Source organism: Corylus avellana, chromosome ca4 (genome assembly GCF_901000735.1).
Source record: "Corylus avellana chromosome ca4, CavTom2PMs-1.0".
In the NCBI taxonomy this organism is placed as follows: domain Eukaryota; kingdom Viridiplantae; phylum Streptophyta; class Magnoliopsida; order Fagales; family Betulaceae; genus Corylus; species Corylus avellana.
In genome coordinates this window covers 2,037,460-2,049,445 of record NC_081544.1, presented here as the reverse complement: position 1 = coordinate 2,049,445, position 11,986 = coordinate 2,037,460, and positions in this window count along the sequence as shown.

The following is an 11,986-nucleotide window of genomic DNA, read 5'->3' as shown; positions in this document are numbered from 1 at the left end:
TGATCGGTTTAGGAGTGGCTGAATTGCCCCTCCTGTGCGGATGAACCACACAAAGGAAAAGGTTTAGTCGGCAACAGCTACCCATTTGGAGCACTTTCGGTAGGAGTAGTCAAATAGCTACTTTAAAAGTATAAATTTCTACTTAAGGTATTCATTTTTTATATATACTCCAACATATTCTCTATTTTACTCTTTATTTTCTTTAAATATTTTTTTTATGTGGTTGAGAGTGTAAAAGAAAGAACGGGAGATAGAGTGAAAAAAAAAAAAAAAAATGGAGAGAGAAAATAATAAAAAACTTTTGTAGTGTGAATAGTGAATAGACAAAAGAGCCTATTTACTGTTCACACTATAAGAAAAAAATGTTAAAGTATCAACTCTACTCAACACAAAAAATAATTCATAATAGTCAAATTTAACTATTATAGATCATTTGCCTATTCTTTGGAGATGCTCACCCTTTGGCCACCCTTTATATTTATTTATTTTATTTGTTGTTATGGTGTGGACCATTTATTTTAAGGAAAAATTACACTTTACCCTACCAAAGTTTGGGGTCATTTTCAATTCGACCTCCAATGTTTCAATTTTTGCAATCCACCTCCTCCCCCCCCCTGAACTTGCCAAACATTTGCAATTCGGCCATTCCGTGAGTCAAAGCCGCTTTGACTGACAGAACAATGATCACGTGCGACTAGGGCAGCAAGTTCGGGCTCAGCTCACATAAGCTCGGCTCTTGCTCGACTCGAATATTAAATGAAGGGTTTCATGAACACAAATCCTGGCTCGAATATTAAATGAAGAAGCTCGGCTTGACTCGACTTAGCTAAACTCGTGAGCGCGCTCGTATAAGTGTGTGATAAATAATTATTTGTAAAACTGTTAAAGTATGTTGTACTTAAATTAAATAAGAGGTCAAATATTAATTAACAAAAGATAAAAATTAAAGTAAAACTTAATGGCATTTTTGTAAATTGTAAGAGTACCCTTAGTCCAACTTTTTTAGCTTTTCCTTTTTCATTTTCCAAGGCTATTCCAGACATTGCCTCGTTTGCCTTGAGATCTAGGCCCCATCCCTATCAAACGTTTGATGATCCTCACTTCTTCTAACTCTTCCATTTCTTTCTTTTAACTTTTTTATTCACTTTTCTGTAACTTCTTCTTATTCTTCGCAGACCCATTTCATTTTCCTTCTTCTTTCATACACACATTCCTATACACTAAAACATGGTTTGATTTTTTAATTGATTACAAAAACACGAGTGTCGAACCGCCACACGCACGTCGAAGAGAGACCGAAATGCAGAGATTGAGAGAGAGACTAAGACGCAGAGAGAGATATGGTCAAAAGAAGAAGACAATGAAGCCAAAGAGGAGGGTTTCCGATCATGGGTTGTTGTGAGGTAAAAAATTTAGATTCGCTGTATTTTCTTTACACCCATTGTATATATAGAACGAAAATCACATTGTTTGGGTGAGATTTCACTTAGGTTTGATTTTGGTTGAGATTTCGGGGTATATGCTATTCGGTTTAAGAGGTCGTATGATGTGTTCTTATGTGGGTTTTGGCCAAAATACTCGAGCTCGAGCAGGGAACCAACCTTGACGAGCCGAGCTTGAACACTGGTTTGAGGCTCGTGTCGAGCTCAAGCTCGAGCCCGAGCCTGACAGAAACTTAAACAAGCAAAGCTCGGCTCGTTTACACCCCTACGTGCGACGCACATGATCACTTCTGGCCATTTTCTACCGAAAATGCCCCTCCATCCTTAAGTTCCAAAACACACACCTGACTTCACCTGACGCACGATTAACCCAACCCAACCCAACCTAAGCTAATGAACAAAGTAACCTTCAGTTACTTTTTTCCCTTTGCACAACAAGAAGTCAAGGGCAGAAAAACAAAGAAGCACGGGAGAAAGCGACACTAGAGAACCCATTTCCGCGACAACCACTCGATAGAGACAAATCAGACAATTTATTTCGACAAGGTAAGTGTTTTCCCTTTTGAAATCGTATATTTGTACCATACAAAAAAATTAGATGGAAAAAACTAGGGTTTTTTATTATTTGGGGGTTTTAGTGAGGGGTGTTTTTCTTTGGTTATCTTTTAGTACGTGATGTTAATTTATTGTTTTGTTTGTCGTATTGTATTGTATTTGCATTTGTTGGCTTTATTGCGTGCTTTGCTTTGGTGAAGTTGTTTGTTTCCGTTGGAAGAAAAGTGGTCCTTAGAGTGTAAAGGCTAATGTCGTGTGAACAAAAGTGGTCTCCAAATCCAGTATAGTGTTGTCGTGTGAACAAAAGTGGTCCCCAAATCTAGTAAACTATCCACAAATGATAAAGATGAAACAAAGTTGTTAATATGCGAGTAATTATAGGTCAATGTGTGCCAACCTGACAATAAAGGCCCAAAAATTAAAAAGGGATGTAATGTTAACCCTTATTTTTCTTTAATGAAAGGAAAAAAAAAAAAAATGCCCTCCAATGGTTAATCATCTCATTTCCATGAGCATTGTGAAACTCATCATTTAAAATCATGTCCATGTCTATTTTATAAAACTCGGTATCTATTTAACAATTGAAATAAGACTTTCACATTTCCCATTTGTAAAATATGTATTAAAAAATTAAAATGTTGCCCACTTTTACCAATCTTGTAACAAAATGTTGTACCTCAACTCTCAAATATATAATATCTTTAGTTGTAAATGCTTTCAATCTTAGAAAACTCTAAAAGTTGGCCAATATGAATCAAGAAAATTGACAAAATTATCCTTTGTGCTGTGCTGTCTTACTCCTTTGAGTTGTTCTGTCTTATATGAATCGTATGAAGTAAAAGGCATACTTGGAAGTAAAGCCGCTCATCATTTATATGATTATCTTTCTATATATGTAAAGACGCTCATAATATATTTTATTCATTCACGTTGTAGGATGTCGTCGAATTTAGTGTTTGAGGTTTGTTATGGGGGTAAGTTCGACAGGAGTTCTGGTTGTGAGTATGTGGGTGGAGAAGTGACTGTTCACAGTGGTAGTTATGGTCCTGACCAGTTGTCTTTTTTTGAATTGGAAGATATTTGTAAAAATTACAAGTATAGGGCAAGGGATTTATTGTACTTTAGAGAACCTGAGAACAATTTAATGGGTGGTTTGCATTTAATAACCTCAGATGACGATGTCATGTATATGGTTGGCTGCCACAAAGGGTATTTTATTGTGCATTTATATGTTGTGTGTTTTGGGAGTGGTCACGGTGATGAAGAGGAATATGAAGAGGATGATGAAGACGATGATGAAGAGGAGAGGAGGAGGGCTGATTACAATGACCCTTGGTGGAAAAACAAGGTCAGTAATGATGAAGATTTATTTGATGTAGACCTTGATGTAGGTGATGGTAGAGCTAGAACTAGTGGTGCTAGAACTAGTTATGCTAGAAGAACTGGTGATGGGGATGGTGATAGTGATAATGAGACTGAAGGTGATGATGAACAACAAGGTGATGTAGAAGAAGATGATGAGGAAGAATGTGATGAAGAAGATGGGAATCAAGATGAGGTCCATCCAAGTGGTGATTTTGTAGGTCTGAAAGTGGACCAAAGAATAAAGGAACATTTGAAGAAGTAGATGATGATGACTCTAACTCATAAATGGCTAGAAGTGACATACTCGAGTCACCACCTATTACTAATGAGGAAGGTGAATTAACATCTGTCAACTCACTTGAATTTCACAGAGTTGACCTAGTTAACCCAATGTTGCACCTCAAAATGACTTTCCCAAACATACAAACGTTTAGAGGAGCTGTTAAAGAGTACAATCTCATGAGGGGCAAGGAAATTAGGTTGAAAAGGAATGAAAGACGAAAGTGTATCGTGGTGTGCAAGGATGACAAGTGTCGGTATTGAGTGTATGCAAAGCAGACTCCTAGTGAACAAACATTTTAGATAAGATCTATGCACCCGAAACATGTGTGTAGTAGGCAATACAAGAACTCAATTGTGAACTCAACTTGGATAGCCAACAAATTGATCGAGAAGTTCAAAATTCGGCCCAACATGCCCTTGAATGTCATACAACATGAAGTGAAGGATAAATGGAAAGTGGATGTAACTCCAAGTATGATGTATAGAGCTAGGAAAAAGGCATGTAAAAAAATATATGGTAAGCTTGAAGATTAATACAGTCATCTATGGGATTATTGTGAGACATTGAGAAGGACTAATAAAGGAAACTGTGTAATGATGAAGGTGGACAGACCAAACCCTAGTGTGCTTCCAAAATTTGGAAGACTATATATTTTTCTGGCTGCAATGAAGAAAGGGTTTTTGGAGGGTTGTAGGCCTATTATAGGGGTGGATGGATGCTTCCTGAAAGGGTCATTCAAGGGTCAACTCTTAGCTGCAGTTAGAAAGGATGAGAATAACAATATGTACCCAATTGCCTTTGCTATTGTTGAATTTGAGATGAAAGAGTCCTAGATATGGTTTTTGGAAACCCTTGTGTCTGATCTTGGACTATATGAGCGGGGCTCTAGACCAACATTCATTTTAGACAGACAAAAAGTAAGCTATGTTACATTTAATTTTGAACAATAATTTTACATAACACTTCAATAATATTTATTTATAACATATTAATTATCTTTCTTCTGCAGGGTCTCATGCCAGCTTTGGAGGTTGTGCTTTTATTGTCGGATCATAGAATTTGTGTTAGGCATCTATATGCCATCTTTAGGAACTTAGGGGGGGCATAAAGAATTGGCCTTGAAGGAGAAGTTATGGGCTGCAGCGTCTCCATACACTGAACATGAGTTTACTGCTCATATGGAAGAATTGAAGACACTCAGCAAGGATGCCTACGAATACTTGAGTAAGATTAACCCTAGTGGGTGGTCTCGGGCTTCGTCTAATGAATATCCAAAGTATGAGTTGTTAGTGAACAATATATGTGAGTGTTTCAACTCATACATCCTCAAGGCGCGTGACAAACCTATTTTGACATTGTTGGAGATGATAAGGAAAAATTTGATGATGAGGTATCAGGCTAAGAGAGAAGGGATTGAGAAGTTGATTGGTAAGTTGTGCCCTAGAATTGTGCAAAAGATGGAGGCAATTGGTCTAGAAGCAATGGACTGCATTACAAACTACACTGGTGATAGAATGTTTGAGGTTACTGCTCTCAACAACAAACAGTATGAGGTGGACCTACGTAGAAGAATATATGGTTGCAGGCAGTGGGAACTCACTGGAATCCCTTGTCTCCATGTCTTTTCTGCTATACTCTATGATTGTGGGAATCCCGAGGACTATGTTGATGACTACTACACAATAGAGAGGTACAAAAAGGCATACGCACCAATTATTTACCCAATTCCCATTGTAGAGCAATGGATAAAAACCAACCATGATAAATGGGAACCACCTAAATATAGAGTGGCCCCTGGGAGACCAAAGAAGGTAAGAAAGAGGGCTCCTGATGAGAGTAGGGACTCCAAAAATCCACACCGAATGAGGAAGTTTGGTGCAAGGATGAGATGTGAGAAGTGTACTGGCTTAGGTTATAATAAGTGGAGTTGTCCATTGAATAGGAGTTTAGCAAGTCAGCTTAATACCCTACCTGCAGGAACTGTAAGTATCAATGTACTCTATTCATTTGTCCTTAATGTTCCAAATAGTTATAACTGACTGCTTTTGGACTTCGTATGAATACGCTCATTTTTTATGTTGGTTCCATTTTTTTCAACCACAAAGTGTTGGGTTCCAATACTCAAACTCAGGCTAAAAGTAAGGCACGGATTGTGTACAAGGTATGAATTTATGGGTACATGTGTGCCAATACTTTAGAGGTCCTAATAGTAGTGTTGTAGGTATTTATGGTTTAGGTACAAAACCACAAAGCGCATTGTTTCAATTAACTGACAATTGGTTCATTTTTTGTTAAGAGAAAGCCCAGACAAATAAAAAGAGTGGCAATGGTGGTCCACAATCATCAAGTGCAGTGAAGGTACTTAAATAAAATTGTTTTTTATAATGTACATATTTATTTATTTTAATTGTTTGTATCATTCGTTTTTTTGGGTTTTTTTTTTTTTTTTAGAAGAGTAAGGGAAAACTTTAACATACACGTACTCCACATAGATCTATAATCCCCAGTCTTGTTGATGAAAGAGAGCACACACCTCCACCTAGATTTGGTCTTGGCAGAGAAGTCACCCCCTTGGACCTGCACCAGGAATTATCTTACCTCCAGCATGGGGCAATATGGCTGACACAGAAGAGATAGAAATTCCTACAATTTTCACAGGAGGTCCTGCAACAAAGACTCGTACATCTAATTGGGTTAGAAGTATTTTTCGTAGTACCCCTACCAAGGCTCCTGTACACATTGACCTCACTAAAGAGGGCCCTAAAACTAGAGGTAGTGCAATTGGAGGGCAAACTATTGGTGGTGGAAGACTAGGGCCTAAAACTAGGGGGATTTGCAGGCAGAGGTGTTACAGTGACTGGTGGTGGAGGCAGAAGTGGTGCAGTGAGAGGCGGTGGAAGCAGAAGTGGTATAGCTGCATCTACTGATGTAGCAGCTACATCCAGTGGTGCTGAAGCAAAGTCTAAAACTGTGGTGAAACTGAAAGGAAAACGTATTGTGAGTACAATACAGAAGGGAATTGCAGTTGTGGAAGCTAAGAAAAAACGGCTCAATCCAGAGTGGAAGCTATAATGTGCTAGAGCTATAGTCTCTTTTTTTTTTTTTTTTTTTTTTTTTTTGTGTGACAAGTATGTAATGTATTTTGTGACAAGTATGTAATGTTTTTTGTGACAAGTATGTAACATTTTTTGTGACAAATATGTAATGTCTATAGACAACTTGTTAATGTCTATTGAAGTTGGTAATGTGTATGAAACTATTTTGTATGAATTTGTGAATGTGTATGTTAATGAAGCTGTTTTATTGAGATTAATTTGTTCTACTCTATTGAACTTAATTATTATTTGAAGATTGTCACTATTTGAGGAATTTGTTAATTATTAAGTTGAAGCTTAGTTACTTGTTGGAAAATGTGAGTCATTATACAGGTGCAGATTAATCATATCAAATGCATGATATGATTATCATATATCATGTAATAATACTGAAGGTATAGTTAAAGATACTTGTTTATTTGGTTGCATGATGTCATACTTCTCCATAATTGACATTTGGAAGCTCATAGTCATACATATAACAACTAATAACTTCATTACAAATAACATACACAATATAGTACGCTACATGGGGTAAGCTAAAAGCTACATGACATCCACAATGTGCTTCCAGAATTACACGACTCCACAACTGCTTTGCTTCCATTGTTCTCCCAAAATGACATAAGTATAAAAGACCACATTGTGCTCCCAAAATGACACATAAACATAAAAAACCACAATGTGATCCCAAAAGTACATACACCTTAGTTCAACTTCATATTGCCAACTTTGCATTGATATGGACCACTTTGAGTGTATCCAAACAAAAAAAAAAACAAGAATACCACTTAAACAAATTATCCACGAACAAACAAGCATTATTTGGTAATTCTTCTTAACTGCATAAAGTTTAATCTCCCCAATCTCTACTTCCTTATGATACCGGGCAATTTCTTTATCCATTTCTACCTTCACACACAGATTTTCTTTATCCATTTCTACTTTCACACGCAAATTTTCTTTTTCCATTTCTACCTTCACCTTATTGACTTCAACTTCAACCATGTCTCTAAACCATTTTGCTTTTGACAACAATTTTTCTTACCTTCGCCAGAACCAACTTCCAACCTTTTTACAACTGGCACACAACTCATGATCAATCCATTCAAATAAACTACAATCTCGGTTAATCTGTAAAATAGTAAACAAATATTAATCATCAATCTAAACACAGAAAATATTAGTTCTTAATGAACTATCTAGCTATAGGGTATAGTCATACACCATCTGGAAAGCACTAGTGCTGAATAAACAACTACTTTGCAGAAAATTACAAAAGCAAAAAAGTCATTCCCAAGTATTTACCCAATGAGTTTACTTCATCAATTAGATCATGTCTAAGGTACCAACATTTATGTTTGGGTTGTGTATCTTTTTTAATTGTTTATAACATGAAACCAATCCTTTTGGCACTTAAATTAGCAACCTGCAGCTAGGCTTTGTTGTCTCTCTTTTGGGACCCTTTGGATCATTTGGCTATCGCTTGTTTTAAAGTAGTTGATAAAGTAGTTTGGTAATGTGTAGTGCTCTCTTCACTTATTCAAGTATAGTTCTATTAATTGAATCCCCATTATGAAGTTTTCTTTCTATAATTAGCTGTATGGTGAAGGTTAATATTGGTGACCTACAGCAACAACATTAATAGTTTCGATTATAGAATTTAGAAGACAAATTAACGGCACAAGCGTTATTATATTCTTTAACCAATATATATGCTACTTAGCTAATTATTCTAAGAGAAAACCATAAAACAGAAAAATGGTTGGTTTTCGACAGATTAGTCCAAATAGACTTTGCTGAATAGAGGGAGCTCTTTGGGTGACCTAATCTCCACATGTGCAGGCTTTGCAACAAAATTGAAACAGAAATTAAAACAAAACATAACAAGAGTTTGGAATTAAAACAAAAAATAATCAGAACTCATCCTAAACACATAACCAACAATGAAAATTAAAACCCTAAACAAGAAATTATCAATAGCCATAGTAAACACATCACCAACAATAAAAATTAGAACCCTAAACAAAAAATTAAAACAATCAATTTGTTCTACTCATCCTAAAATACAAACCCACAACGAAAATTAGAACCCTAAGCAATAAATTATGTATTTGAAGAACTTGCCTAAATTTTTGCAACACTAATCATAAACATACAACTTGCCTTATAATTTTCATAACTCACAAACTGCTACCCGAAATTTTGATCTGTTTGAGCTATTTTCACAATCATCGGCCCCTCACAGTAATAAAGCCGCTGCAGTGAAGATGAAGCTCCGCTTCCAGTGCAACCAAGCGATCCACTAGAACTTGAGGTAGACTCCATCATTTCTCTCTGTAGTGAAGATGAAGCTCCCCTCACTAAAACCCCCAAATTACCAAAAACCCTAGTTTTTTTCATCTAATTTTTTGTACGATGCGAATATACGATTTCAAAAGGGAAAACACTTACCTCATCGAAATAAATTGTCTGCTTTGTCTCTGTCGAGTGTGTTGTCACAGTTACCTACCTAAATTAATAGGCAAATAATTGGATGTTTTACCCGCAAGTGCACAAGGTCAACACAGTAGTATAAGGTGCAAGTATGGGGTCATTCCCACGAGAATTGCTAAATTTTGCTTAAAATTGATTCCAAAAGTAAAATAAAACAAAGATTGGATTTGAGTTGATAATGATTAAAAGGTAGGGCATTGATATCCACCACTAATTATATTTAGCTAATATATCAATATGTCAATGTTTTGATCATGTTATGAATATCTAATGTTTGTCAACCAAAGGGTATTGGTGTCTACTCCTTAAGCTATTGATTTTCCTAAGTGACGAATTAGGCATGGGTGTCTACTCTAATTCTTTTCTTTTTTAAAGGATTTAGCATGGATGTCTACTCCCGGTTCCCTATGTTGATTAACCCAAGAACCCGATGTGGATTTCTTTTGTTACTTATGTTAAACCCAGGACTCGGTCATCCAAATTGATTTAACTAACTAGTTCATACCACATGCATATGTTGATCAGGCACACACATATGAGGAATTCATGAAAACGGGAATTAATCAATTTAGATATCACAATACGATCATCACAAGGCCGCCAATATTGAATATCAACTAAACATAACTAGGGCTTCAATCTAGCCCTACTAAATAAATTAATTACGCATAAGTTTGATGTTAAATATCTTCATAAAATAAAATAAGACAAAGGAAAAGAATAAACCCAAAACTTGAACTTTAAGAGCTCCAATTCTTCTCCTTAGAAAGTGTGTCTATTCTAGAGGCTTAAAAGTCTATTTATAGGCCTTTAGGAATACTCTAGAACCCCTAGAAATCGTAGGATTTGAGCCCTAGTTTGCACTAAGCTACAAAACCCTAAAAGTTGCTCTTTCCTTATTAAGGCTGGCAGCTGACTTGGCCATCACGCACGGGTGCGCTCGATCGCAGCCCGTGTGCGATCAATCGCAGGTCTGCGATCAATCCTCCTTGTACTTACGCTCAATCGTGGTTGCCTTGTGCATTGTGGTCATCGCCTATAGTGCGCTCGATCGCTCTACCTAAACCTTCCAATTTTCAAAATAGCTCTTTTTAAGTCCAAAACTTATGAAATTTCTTCTTTTTCTTCTAATAACCTACAAAATAAAGGAAAACACAATAAAAAGCTAAAATGACTTAATTAACTAAAACTAAAGGATTAAAACATATAAGTTAAGGGTTAAAAATATGAATATTTTAGCACTTAACAGATTGTTATTGCAAGGTTGTTGCGGAAATGGGTTCTCCAGTGTCGCTTTCTCCCGTGCTTCTTTGTTCTTCTACCATTAACTTCTTGTTGTGCAGAGGGGAAAGAGTAACTGAAGGTTACTTTGTTCACTAGCTTAGGTTACTTTGTTCATTAGCTTAGGTTGGGTTGGGTTGGGTTGGGTTAATCGTGGGTTAGGTGAAATCAAGCGTGCGTTTTGGAACTTAAGGATGGAGGAGCATTTTTGGTAGAAAATGGCTAGAAGTGATCATGTGCATCGTATGTAATCACTGTTTCATCAGTCAAAGCGGCTTTGACTGACGGAATAGCTGAATTGCAAATATTTGGCAAGTTCGAGGGGTGGATTACAAAAATTGAAACGTTGGAGATCGAATTGAAAATGGCTCCAATCTTTGGGGGGGCAAAGTGTAATTTTCCCATATTTTAAAGATCTCCAAACTTTAGAAAATGACATTGGACTCTCAATTAGACACTTTTACATTTTTCTCTCTAAAATACTCTTAAATTTATAACAAAATAATAATCATTTGAAAAAAAAAACAAACAAAAAAAAAAACAAACAAAATTATTGAAAAAATTAAACAAAACAAAAACCAAAAAAATGGTTTTTATTTTTTTTATCTTTTTTGTTGAGAAAAACGCAAAGTGTCTAATTTTGACACACAATTATAGTATGGGGCCAATATAATATCACTTTTTAAAATTCAAAGAGGTAAATAAAAATATGTTAATAGATGAGAAAACTAACGAAATATCATAAATGAAATTGTTCCATGATCCATCCAAACTTAAGAAAATATATGGCAAATCTCCCAATATCTTTTTTAAAACAAAGAAAAATATTATTTTTTTTAGCTCTCCTTCATCCCTTAAATTTTAAGAGCAACTGTAACTGTCATCTCCATCTCAAATTCGAGTGTGATTGACTCTGAGCTAAATTATACGTACATTGCTTTGATTCCCAAGAATAGTAATCCTATGTCGGTGACTAATTATAGACACATAAGCTTATGTAACGGGATCTATAAAATTGTTTCAAAAGTCATTGCAAATAGGCTTAAGGGAGTTTTGCCACTTTTGGTTTCACCTTATCAAAGTGCATTTATACTGGGACAATTAATCACCAACAACATCCTTGTTGTATATGAGACTCTTCACACCATGCATTCGAGAATGTGAGGCAAGGAGGGTTATATGGCAGTTAAGTTGGATATGAGCAAGGCATATGATAGGGTGAAGTGGAGTTTCCTATAGGTTGTGATAAGGCGATTGGGTTTTACGAAGAAGTGGATTAATATTATAATGATGTGTGTTCGGTCTGCAAATTATTCAATTTTGGTGAATTGAAACCCTGTGGGTTGGATCATTCCATCTCGTGGTCTTAGACAAGGGGATCCTATTTCTCCGTATTTATTTCTACTTTGTTCTTAAGCTCTGAGTTTGCTCTTAACCTAGGCTGGTCGAAAGGGCTATTTTCTGGGGGT